Source organism: Dipodomys ordii, unplaced genomic scaffold, assembly GCF_000151885.1.
Source record: "Dipodomys ordii isolate 6190 unplaced genomic scaffold, Dord_2.0 Scaffold126, whole genome shotgun sequence".
NCBI lineage: Eukaryota > Metazoa > Chordata > Mammalia > Rodentia > Heteromyidae > Dipodomys > Dipodomys ordii.
Window position 1 is genome coordinate 8,025,894 of NW_012267342.1, and position 12,583 is coordinate 8,038,476.

Below are 12,583 nucleotides of genomic sequence, written 5' to 3' on the forward strand. Positions count from 1 at the left end.
GGATGGGAAGGGTAAACAAAGGAGGAGGCTGCAATGCTTGGTAAGAAATGTATGCATTATCCTGCCCATGCAATTGTAACCCCTCTGTACAGTTTGTTCACAAATAAAATAAAATAAAATTTAAAAAAAATTCTTTCTTTTTGTTTCTTTTCTTTCTTTCAGAATCCATAATGATGGTCATCACTTTGTTCTTAGAGAGCTGATTTGGGTTAAAAAGTTTGTATGAGCCGAGCTCCAGTGGTTTATGCCTGTAATCCTAGCTATTCAGGAAGCTGTGATCTAAGGATTGTGGTTTGAAGCCAGCCTGGGCAGACTCTTATCTTCAACTAACCACTCAAAAAACAAAAATGGTGCTGTGGCTCAAAGTGGTAGAGCTCTAGCCTTGAGAAAAAGAGCTCAGGGACATCCCCAAGCTCTGAATTCAAGCCCCATGAGACAAAAATGTTTGTGTGCATGAAAATGGAGCAACAGAATCTATTGATTTTAAGAAACAGGGATGAGGGAGAGGAATAAAGGGAGTGAAACTGATCAATATACATTGCATGGGTATTCATATATAGAACTATTATAGTGAAACCCCCTTGTACAAATAATATAAAATAATAAAAATATAAAATGTGTAATGTAATTTTGAACGTTGCTCTGAACTTTTTTGTACCAGACCCTCAGTTAGGTGATGATGGTATAGTGATTTATATGGGATACTCCGTGCTTTTGTGGAGAGCACAATCAGAAAAAAAGGCCAGATTAAAAGCTGTCAAAAATGGTAATTAGATGGTAGGGGGAAAACAAAGGAGAGGGTAACAAAGCTCGATAGGAAATGTACTCATTACCTTACTCATGTAACTGTAACCCTTCTGTACAGTATCTTTACAATAGATATATATAAGTACATATATTAAAAAAAAATAAACTACTCAGAAAATGTTGGAAGCAGTGCTGGGTCTCAAGGGGTAGAATGCTAGCCTTGAAGAAGATTAGGGACAGTGCCCAGGCCCTGAGTACAAGCCTCAAGACCAGCAAAAAAAAAATTAAAAATTTACAAAAATGGTAATTAGATTTGATTCTTCTTGACACAAGCATCTATGACCTGGAAATCTTTGTCAAATGAAGATATTGAGGAATCCTTCTAAGATTATTTATAATTAATTAAAAAATCCCCAAAAGTAGAGAGCTTAATAAATGATAGGAGGTCAGTTAATGAGACCCTAAGAATAAGAAAGTACTTAAAGTCTCCTTCAAGAGTCACTTCAAGTCTATCACATTGTGAACTTCTCTTTTGCCTGGAAATAAGGAACTGATAGATATTCTTTGCACTTGGTAATTGTAAATAGCAATGCTTTCAAGCTTCTACCATATAATGAGACTTTCGCTCTCCCTTTTTATGTGCATGCTCAAAGTCTGTTTTATATTTTAAAGAAAAAAAGTAGCTCTTGATTGGGTAAGCAAAGAAGAATTAAGGAAAGAAGAGGCTTTTTCATTCTTAGCTGAAATACTTAAGCTTAGAAATATGGAAAGTGTATTTAAATTACAAGGTATAACGTGATGAATCGTGTTGAGTGGAGTTGAGAGGAACAATGGTCCTACAAATCTGCTGCACATTAAAAACCACCTGGGTACCTCTAGAAAAATGCCAATGTCCACGCTCCACTCTACACCAATTACATAAGCATTCTTGGGCTCTGAACATTGGATTTTTTTTTTTAATTTAAATCTCTTCAGGAGATTCTACCCAGGCAGGGTTGAGACTACTGGAGCAGAGGGGGATTGAATCCTTGGGATTAGAGATAAACCCTGAAGGCTGGGTCAGCTTTGATACCAAGAAGCAGTAAAAACAGCAACCTGGAAAAAGACAAAAATAAGAGCAGTCAGACTTGCAAATGGCTCCAGACAAAGTTTTGAAGAGAAGCCTCGACCTAAGCTATGCCTCTTGTTGAGAAGGCAGATGGGAACATTGGAATTCTTCCATCGCAAATACTCCTACTTGAAGTTCTGTAGTTAATGCAAGTTTCTTTGAATAACTTTTCTCTTTTTTTCTTTTTTGGAATAGGGAGGCAGTGAGTATTTTGATTTAAATAGTATAAAGTAAAGTAGTACTTTATTGGAGTAATTTTGCCCCAAAAATGTTTTGCTTGTTTGTTTTAACTGAGACAAAGAAAAGAGAGAACTGGAAAAACTAAATGAGCTACTAACCCTGAAATCACCATTCAGTTCCCCAAGGATCCAGAGAGGTAGCCCACATGGAGTTACAATTATTGGGGGGAATATGGTCCTGGGAGACTCCCCTTTTTTGAGGCTCTCATCTCAGTAGTTTTGCTGGGCAAATGATGATTTCCAAAGAGAATTGTGAAACAGTGGTGTTAAGTAAAAATTGCTTCTTGGTTTTTCTTTCATTTAAGCTATGTAGGCCCTAACAAGTATTCTTTTTGGTGTTCCATCAAGATGATTTATTTTAGAGATAAAGAGGAAAAACAAAGGAGGAGACAACAATGCTTGATAAGAAATGTGCTCATTACCTTGCTCAGGTAACTGTAACCCCTCTTCTGTACAGTATTTTCACAATAAAAACTTAGTTAAAAAAGAATATTTTTAAGCTTCACTTACAATTTTAATGCCTCACCCAAATTTCCCTGCAAGATAGTAAATTTTCTGACTCTGAATTCTACTAAAACAGAGTTTCCAGAAACTAAAATCCATCAGTTAGATAGAGATACCTGTACAATAGAGAAGCCATTGCAAGCAATGCTTAGAATACTAATAGCACTTAAGGCTACTACCCATCCTCACTGTTTCCCATTCTTTAGCTTAAACACTATTATTCTAAGTATAAAAGCAAATGTCAATTTACAAAGCTCAAAGAACAGACTTTTACTTGTTAAGCCTCTTCTATAGTATTGCAAAGGGTAAAAGTGGAAAAAAGTTGAATATATAAAATTTCTCTCAGAATGAATATAACTTGTATTTAAAAAGAGTAAAGAACAATTTGCTATGCTGCTCTAGAGTGAGATGGTAAAGCCATGGAGAGTATATTGTGTGTCACTAGATTACCTTCTTCAGAAAACAGAAGGTAAGCCCAAGGACTTTATCCACTGTGTCCAAACCAGACTGCTGGTTTCAATACTCTTTTTGATTTTTTTCCTTCTTCCCAAATCTCTTCATTTCTTCTCTAAAATAAACATAGAGCTAAAAATCTTTTTGTTGTTGTTGTTGTTCATGGGGCTTGAACTCTGGGCCTGGGTGCTGTCCTGAGCTCTTCAGCTCAAAGCAAACGCTCTACCGCTTGAGCCACAGCGCCACTTCCAGTTTTTCTAGTGGGTTATTGGAGATGAGTCTCATGGACTTTCCTGCCCAGGCTGGCTTTGAACCTCTATCCTCAGATCTCAGCCTCCTAAATTGCTATTACAGGCTTGAGCCACCTGCACTTGGCAAAGAGCTGGTAGTCTTTTAAATATAGGTTTAGAACTATGCCAGATATTAGCATCTCTGGGCAGCCACTTTATCTCCATCTCTACTTCATGTTTCATGAAAAATGTCATTGCTCTGGAATGCTCCTTGTACCTCTTTCACCTTCTATAGTTTGCTTTTTGTAGTAGACAGAGTCTAAAATGAGTCTCATCTCCATTCCTTCTTCCTCTTAGAGGCTCTTATATAATTTCTTTATAGTGGGAGTGGTTTCTGCAACTTGCTTATAATCAATGGAATATAATAAGAGTAAAGAATCCAACTCTGCTGTTGCATTGATTAAGACTTTTTCTAGGGACTCACCTTAATAATAACAGCACCCTTGGGAAATTCCATAAACTAAAGAGCTACAGGCAAGCCCTCAGAGCTAAGGATGGATTCTAAGAGTTGAAGGTACCCTTCAATCTCTAGCCAACAAGAACAAAGAACAAAAAGCCAGGGGCCTCATACCTTCAAGTCCATGGATGCAGTCTGCCAATAATCAGTGACAGCATTGAAGACTGTATTTGTCCAATCAAGCCTTCAGGTGAGAGTTCATCATAGGTAATATTTTGATTGTAGACCCATTTGGTACTAAATCAAAAGACCAGGTAGTAGTAACCAAACTTTTGCCAGGTAAAAGTATGAGATAGTAAATGTAGGTCTGATCTAAATTAATTGGTTACACAGAAAGTGTACACCATCTAGAGGTACAAATCAAAATAGTTCTAAAGATGTGTCCAACAGGGACCATATGAAAGTGATAGTATTATCTCTTATATGTAGTACTCTACAGTTGGGGCTTTTGGCTTGCAATAACTCATTTATACAGAATCTGGTCTATGAAGTTATAATATTGATTAATAGAGAACCTGCAAATTGAAAACAAGTGAAAATCAGACAATTTTAGAATACTTTTGAAGACTAAACATAGTTACTTCACTAAAGAAAAAAAGTCAATTGAACTCATCTTTTGTTCACCAGCAGAAGAGAGACTATTTTTACCCTGTAGATATTTGTTATTATAATTATTATAATCAAGATGAGAAGAAATGAAAATTCCAGTGTCTGAGCCATATACTAGTTCATTCCTTTTGAAGTTAATTGTAGATTAGTTACCTGAAAAATAACAAGTGAAAAATATTAGCTTGTCAGTTCAAAACAGTATTCTCTCCTTTTGATTATCCATCTTCAAATAAAGGATTGAGAGAAATCTTTGTACATGAGCCATTTTACAAATAATGACACTTTGAGCCCAGGTATATTAGTTCCCTTTACAGGAAATTTAAAAGACCTTTACAAAATTACTTCTGTTTCTAAAATCTATTTTTCTTTTGCAACATTAGAGAAGATTGTCTAATCCCTACCACTTTGCTGAGTAAGATGAAATTACCTAATACAAATCAAATAGAGGTGTGGAAAGAGAACTCTTATAAACATTTCCAAATGCAAGGAAATATGTCCTGTATTGTCTATGCTGCACTTCAAGGGTATTAACTTGTCTTCAATTATTATTTTCTACAGTAGTCCAGAGTTTAAGATAATTTATAGCCAAGAAAGATTGAAAATATCAATTTAGAAATAAGCCTGAAATAAAAATTGCATAGATAGCAATAACTTAGATTTAGATAAGAGTCTTACAAACTTTCCTGTCCTGGTTAGTTTCAAACTGCAATCCTCAGCTCTCTGACACCTGAGTAGCTAAGATTACATGTAAAGGACCCCGGCACCCAGCTGATGTGTTGTTTCTTAAAAGTGTTCATACCAATGTTGGTTGTTGTTGGGTTTTTGTTTTTGTTTTTTTGCCTGTCCTGGGGGTTGGGATCAGCACCTGGGCACTGTCCCTGAGCTTCTTTTGCTCAAGGCTAGTCGTCTATCTCTTTTTTTGGGGGGAGGGGTAGTGGGAAGGGGTCTGGTCTGGGGGCCCGAACTCTGGGCCTGGGTACTGTCCCTCAGCTCTTCACCTCAAGCTCAACTCTTCACCTCAAGGCTAGCACTCTACCAATTGGGCCACAACGCCACTTCCGGCTTTTTTTTTTCTGCTTATGTGGTGCTGAGGAATCGAACCCAGAGCCTCATGCATGCAAGGCAAGCTCTGTACCACTGAGCCACCTTCCCAGCCCATAGCCCTCTATATCTTGGGCCACAGTGCCGCTTCTGGCTTTTTCTGTTTATGTGGTACTGAGGACTCTAACCCAGGGTTTCATTCATGCTAGGCAAGTACTCTACCACTAAGCCACATTCCCAGCCCTATTTTTATTTTTAAATAAAATAAATAAATTTAATTAATTAATTTAATTAAAGCTAAGTTGTTACCATCGCCATTTAAAATTTAGAGAAATAGAAAAAGGAAAGGAGAGAATGTAATGCCAAGATGAGAAGGGAAATTTTACACTTTACAGTTTCTTCCCTAAGTCTTTTAAGTCCTTAAGGATGTTTTACTTTCTTACTTAAGTCCTTAAGTCTTAACTACCATTCTACCCCAATTCTTTAGTATGTGAAGACATATGTGGAGACAGAACTGTGACTACTCCCAAATACTACTACCAACTACTTCTTCTACTACTACTACTGCTACCACTACTGCTACTACTATTATTACTGCTGCTGCTGCTGCTGCTGTCAAAAGAGGAATAACAAGGAGATGGAGATTAATCAACTTGTCTAGAAAATCCCAAATCTTTATTATCAGCCCTCTTTCTCATAATATATGAATTTATGAGCACTAGAATTTATTTTTACAAGAGGAAATTGGAATCTAAAGCAGTTACATGTTTTGTCTAATACTAGTAAAACCTAGTACATAGAAGAAAGTACCTGCCATTTCTGGAAGTCTTTCTAGTCACCACTCCTTCATTCACATCATCCTCAATACCTTCTAGAAGTCTGATGTGTAAGTTGAGGAGAAGGTTCACAGACTTTAAGGTACTTTCATTATAGCTGCACAATTAATAAATGGCAAATAAGGAATCTAAATCCAGGTCTGCTGGATGACAGAGCACACCCTTCTTTCATTAACTCTTTATTCTGAGTTTTGGTAGTGACTCTAAACCCAGTGTTCAAATTAAAACTTAAGTTTATCTTATAAAGATTTACCTAGAGATTGATCCTCTTCCACAAAGAGCTAAAGCGTTGGTTCTTGAGAAGATAGGGCAGTGATCGCTTGCAGTGAGACTGTGCAGGCCTGTGTGTGCGTGTGTGTGTGTGTGTGTGTGTGTGTGTGTGTGTGTGAGTGTGCTTTCTCATTCATGTAAAATCACAGATGGCTCGCCTGTAAGAGATTCAACTAAATTAGATGGTCTCTATTATGATTTTGCACAAAGCCATTTTATTTTTTTTACTTTTGTCATTTATTTACAGCACTGTCTATCATTGTCTCCACATGAAGGCTTTCCTCCACATGTGTTAAAGATACCTACTAGAAAATCCATGGCAGCAGCCCTCAAGAGTTATCTCATTTCTGGCTAAATCATGCTGCCTAATAGTATTGGTTTGGTGTCATGAATCTTAAACTTCCTATCTGTTTTATACCAGCAAATACAATGGAAATCTAAGTCACCTAGGCACCTGGAGCAAAGGCACCAGACTTTGGGTGCAGCTGGGGGTACAATGTGGCACGGTGCATATTTATATACAACAAATGGAAAATTTTTCTTGAGATTTCAAGAACAGAAGGTGCAGCCAGACACAATAGTCTGTCAGTCATGCTTTAATGAGCCAGAGCTCCTGGCTAAATGGATGCTCAGTACCAGGTTGTCTGTGCAGTGAGAATACACATAAAGAATACTGGAGTTCTGCTCAAGCAGGTGTCTCTAAAGACATGGAAACATGACTCATGCACTTGCGCTCAGTTGACATCAATGCTATTGCCTCTGGAAAACAATTTGTGAGCAGAGATCTAGGCTGTTTATAAAAATGATGTGAGCAGCAGTTTCAGCCTCAGGAGGCTCCACAGGGATAGATAAAGAGGAGGATTAACCAGACTAAAGCTTTTGTTTAAAGAGAGATTACAAAGCATTTAGTTCAGATCAAGTCAGCCTGAAGCTTAACTTCTAAAATGCATCCTTTTGTTCTCCTCTGGGATGAATTGTGCTCTCAAAGTTGGTGCTCCAATGTGAAGATGAAGACACAGCTTCATTTGGAGTGACCACAGATGAGCTATCATTTTCTGTCCTTCTGTTAATGTGAATTTAAGAAGCATAAAGATTAGAACAGATTCTAATCAATTATACTATATGGCATTAGGTTTTCTAGTAACACGGGCAAATACTCTTTTTAAGCTCTCAGTTTTGAAAAGGAAATCACAGCAGAAGAGTGGATGTAACAAAGTTAATTCGTACAGAGGTTTTCATCAACGTATAGTTTCTCTATTGAAAATTGTCCAAAGTATTCTACCCACAAAGAACAGTAAGACACTCAATCCATTCCCCTTCTGAGACTGAATTGGATTGACTGCATGGCTGATCCAGTAACTGCACAAACCTACACATTCAGCAGATGATTGTGAAAAATGAATTGGCCAAAACCTAACCAATTTGTCAACGATTTGTATGCTTGGCCTTTGCTCAACTTATCTTCTCTATGTCAAGATTTTTTTTTTGCTTCAGTAACTTTCTCTTTCCTTGAGAATTAAAATTGGAAGAAAAAAATGACAGAATCCCAAAAGAACTATATACTAAGTTAGATGTATGACTAATCAACTCATTCATGAATATGAAATGAAAACAATTCACAGAGAACCTACCAGATGCTAGGTTCTACCAGGAACAATGGAAATACCATGATAAATAAGATGAAATTCAGACAGGAAGGCCTGGAGTGTATTCTGTAATTGAACAAGAGTTTAGGAAGTGGATGGCCCTGGTTTCAATCACCAACACCCTCATTACCAAATATACCATACATTTAAGTAGAGGAAACAGCGACTACATGGCAAAATAAACAAGAGCATACAAAATATATTCAATACAAGAATATGCTTTCACTAGGCACCAGTGGCTCTTACCTGTAATCCTAGCTACAAAGCATGCTGAGATCTGAGGATCATGGTTCAAAGCCAGCCAAAGCAGAAAAGTTCCCATTGGACTCTTACTTCCAGCAAAACTACTCATAAAAAGGAGAGCTGTAGCTCAAGTGATAGAGTGCTACTCCGGAGGCAAAGAAGTTCATTGACAGCGCCTAAGCCATGAGTTCAAGCCCCAGGATCTGCACAAAAATTAAAACAACAACAAAAAGGAATATGTTTTCATAATGTATGATGTTACCAGAAATTAAAGGGAAGTAGTGGATAAAATGGAATGATTATTGTAAAACAAATGTCAAGGAAGGCTTTTGGGAGGAGGTGATATTTGATCAGAGAACTTGAAAATGAAGTGGGAAGTTGTATAATTTTCTGAAAGAAATATTCTAAAGGACGGACCAGGAGGTAGAAAGATCATGAAGTTGAAGCTAGCTGTGAGTATTGTAAACACCAAAATAGCGAGTGTTATGAAAATAGAGAGGATGAGGAATGGGAGTTAATGCTCAAGGGCAGCAGCTATTAGCCAGCCTAGAGCCGCAGAGGCCAAGGAATCCATAAGAAGCAGTAGTTGTTACACTAAGTATGATAAAGGTCAGTGTCTAGATATACAGAGTGGTGCAATATACTATCTTTATTTACCCCTCTGTACAATATATTTACTATATGTATATAAAACTATCTCAGTGTGTGTATATATGTATATGTATATATAATTATATATTTTTATTTATTTGCATATGCTTATATAATATATAGTTATATATGATTATATATAGTTATATGTACATATATATAATTTTCACGTAATAAGGCTTCTACTCTTGCACTCTTGCTTGGCGTTTTGTTCAAGGCTGGTGCTCTATGACTTGAGAAACATCTCCATTTCTAAATGTGAAGACATTTCAAATACATGCAAACTACTACTATTAGTACTAAGGACTAAGTGAAGGCTAAAGGTGAGAGGTCTGGAATAGAGACCAGGACCTTTGTCATCAGTAAAGATACTATATAAGAACATGGAACTCATGACACAGGCAGATTAAGAACAGGGCCAAACCCAAGAATAGGAAGACATGATGTGGGAAAGCGTAAAGAAAAATAAACGCAACAAATAAAATTAGAGGAGCCAGCTGAGAAATAAATTCCACTGAGAATACCGAAAAGGAAATGCCTAAATATTGTTGATTGGTTGAGTGACATGAAGACATTGACCAGTTATGAGATGAGTGCTAATGACAATGAAATTATAAAATGGAAATTTCTAAAAATAACAACTCGTGAATTTTAAGTTGTAAGCCATTTTGATTTGCTTAATAAATTCTTGAGCCATCCTAAAAATTAAAGAATGATTCATGTGGTTGAAATTGATTATAAGGTTAAAAAATGTGAAAGGTGAATAAGGAAAGACTGAATGATTCATTCAGTAACTTTTTCGTTTCTTTTCTTTTTTATTGTGAAAATACCATACAGAGGGGTTACAATTACATGGGCAAGATAATGAGTACATTTCTTATCAAGAAATGTAGCCTCCTCCTTTGTTTCACCTTCCCATCCCTTCCCATCACCCCCCACCTTCCACCCCTCCCACCCCCCAGCCAAAGTTGTAAAGTTCGTTTTTCGACATAACGACTTGTATATTTCAGTGTTGCAATGGGTCCACCTGTATCTCTATTGAAACGATTTGTTCACTAGCTGAAAATAAATTGAAGATAGCTAGGTCAGGAGGCTTTCTAAAATTTGCTACCTGTTTATATGCTTCATTCATCAGGAAAAGCTTGGATATGCTGCAATAACAAATTAACCCCAAATTACAGTGGTCCACCACAAAAAGTTACCTCTCACTCATGCTACATATTCAAAGAAGGTTGGCTAAGGCTTTGCTTTCCATAGTTCCTTCAGGGATGGAATCTAACTGAGGCTCCATCATCTACCATCTGCCCTATCTCAAATGTCTATCTTTCTCAGTTATTGGAACAGAAGAGCAAGACTTGAAAGTTTGGAATTATGACATTTAGCCTTAAACTGCATTTCATTGGTTAGAAATAATAAGATGATGTGCTTAGCCATAAAGCATATAGGAAACAGAAAATAGCTTCCAGAGCAAAAGGAGTCTTTAGTGACCATTATTATTTCTGTTATATAAACCAGTAGAATGATCCAGTAAATTGCATGTAAGAGTCAAATTTCCCAGCAATCCAAAAGATATGTAAATCAAGTCACATTTAGAGAAATTAGTTTTATGGGCTCTGAGTAAGGACAGTTCATCCACTGCATCAGGAAAGAAAGCTGGCCAGGAACTTGATGGAAAAGTGAGAGCATTCTTTTCCAAATCATTTCTTTTCTTCAGAGAGCATAAATCAAGATTATCAACTAAGTATAAAGAAGGAATGGTTCCTATGGGCTTAAAGACAGTATGTTTATATAAGCATCGATCTCCAACAATGAAAAACAAATTTGCTAGGAACATGAGTGTTCTAGTAGCTCTGCATGGACTCTTGGAGCTCTATTATGGTGAGTCCAGTCTTGGCTGTGTCATTTATGTCTATGACCTTGAGTAATTTACTTAGTAGTAAGTGTCCCAGTTTTTTATTTGTAAACCTGAGATTTTCATAATCATACTAACATCATAGGATTGCTTGGGAATTTAGAATATCTGGGACTCCAGAAATATCAGCTTTTATCATGAGGAGATCCTAAAAGTAGGCCAACTTCCAATTTATAGTCCTAGATCTGCAATGACACAGATTGATACAACTATGTGCTATTTCTCTAGACGTGTTCAATTGCTAGACTCATCTAGTTTAGTTAGACTAGATGTATAGGAGAGAGAACTTGGCCAATGCTGTCTTGACAAGTTGATCTTGTTCTCAGGTATGACAAGGTGGACTTCCACAGCTTTTCATGTCTCCCCTGAAATTCTTAGTATTCTGTGTGTTCCAGGAACTGCGTCAGATTTTGCATGTTCCAACTTAGTGGGATCTCTTCACAATACTCAGAGGGTAAGAATTCTATTCCTGATTAATTTGGTATTCTCCTTTAAGAAAGGCACTATTTGTAACTCCATAAAGAGGCACATTAGGCAGCAGACAACCTACAAGTCTCTCCATTAAGAACTATCACTTAGAGCCAGAAAAGTCAAGTAAATTATATTTGAAGTTTCTCTTTTGGATGAAGAGGCAATTATTTCTATATCAACTAATATTATACTATTATGATAAAGCTTACATCAACTTTGCCACAGGAGACTGCTTTCTTTCTCCTCTATTTAAGAATTACTGAGTATTTGAAATGATCTTTTGGTAGGAAATAGTTCACAATAGTACCCACTTAAATTATTCTGCCAGTGTATACATTGCTTTCCAGGTTACTGGTGACTTGAAGCAAATGGCATCAAAGAGAGGAATAATTCCAATGAGACTGAAAAGAGAGACAACATCTACCTCCTGGCCCACACTGGGGTTTGTAACAGTCTGTAACTGTCAGTTACTGGGAAATAACTGTAGGATTCTTTTCTCTATGTTTTGTTATTTTATTTTTGCTTCTGTTTCCTCAACCTACACCTTGTATCTTTAACAACTCAGACTTTACAGAAACCATTTCACTGTTTGACAGTAGATATTATTTACTAACATATTAAATTTCTCCATCCAAAAAAAAGCCTTATTTCTAATTTGAAAGGGCAAGTAGCCAGCATCTCCTCTAACAGCATCTTATAGCTTCCTTTAAAATGCAATGGAAGCACATACAAATAAAAATAAAGAAACATCAAAAATTAAAATGCAACACAAAGAAATAATAACACCAAATATAACACCAAATAACAACCCCACAATCAAATAAAATTTGTATTATATATATATTCTGAAACCTCTTCTTTTGTTCCCAGGCAAAAGTTCTAAAAATTGGACTACCAAAGAAATGAGCAATTCTTCTGTGGCACAGAATCTGCAACAGTTAAATTACTTGAGGGGCTGGGAAGGTGGCTCAGCAGTAGAGCACTTGCCTTGCATGCATGAGGCCCTGGATTCAATTCCTCACCACCACATAAGCAAAAAGAAAAAAGCTGGAAGTGGCGCTGTGGCTCAAGTGGTAGAGCGCTAGCCTTGAGCTGAAGAGCTGAGG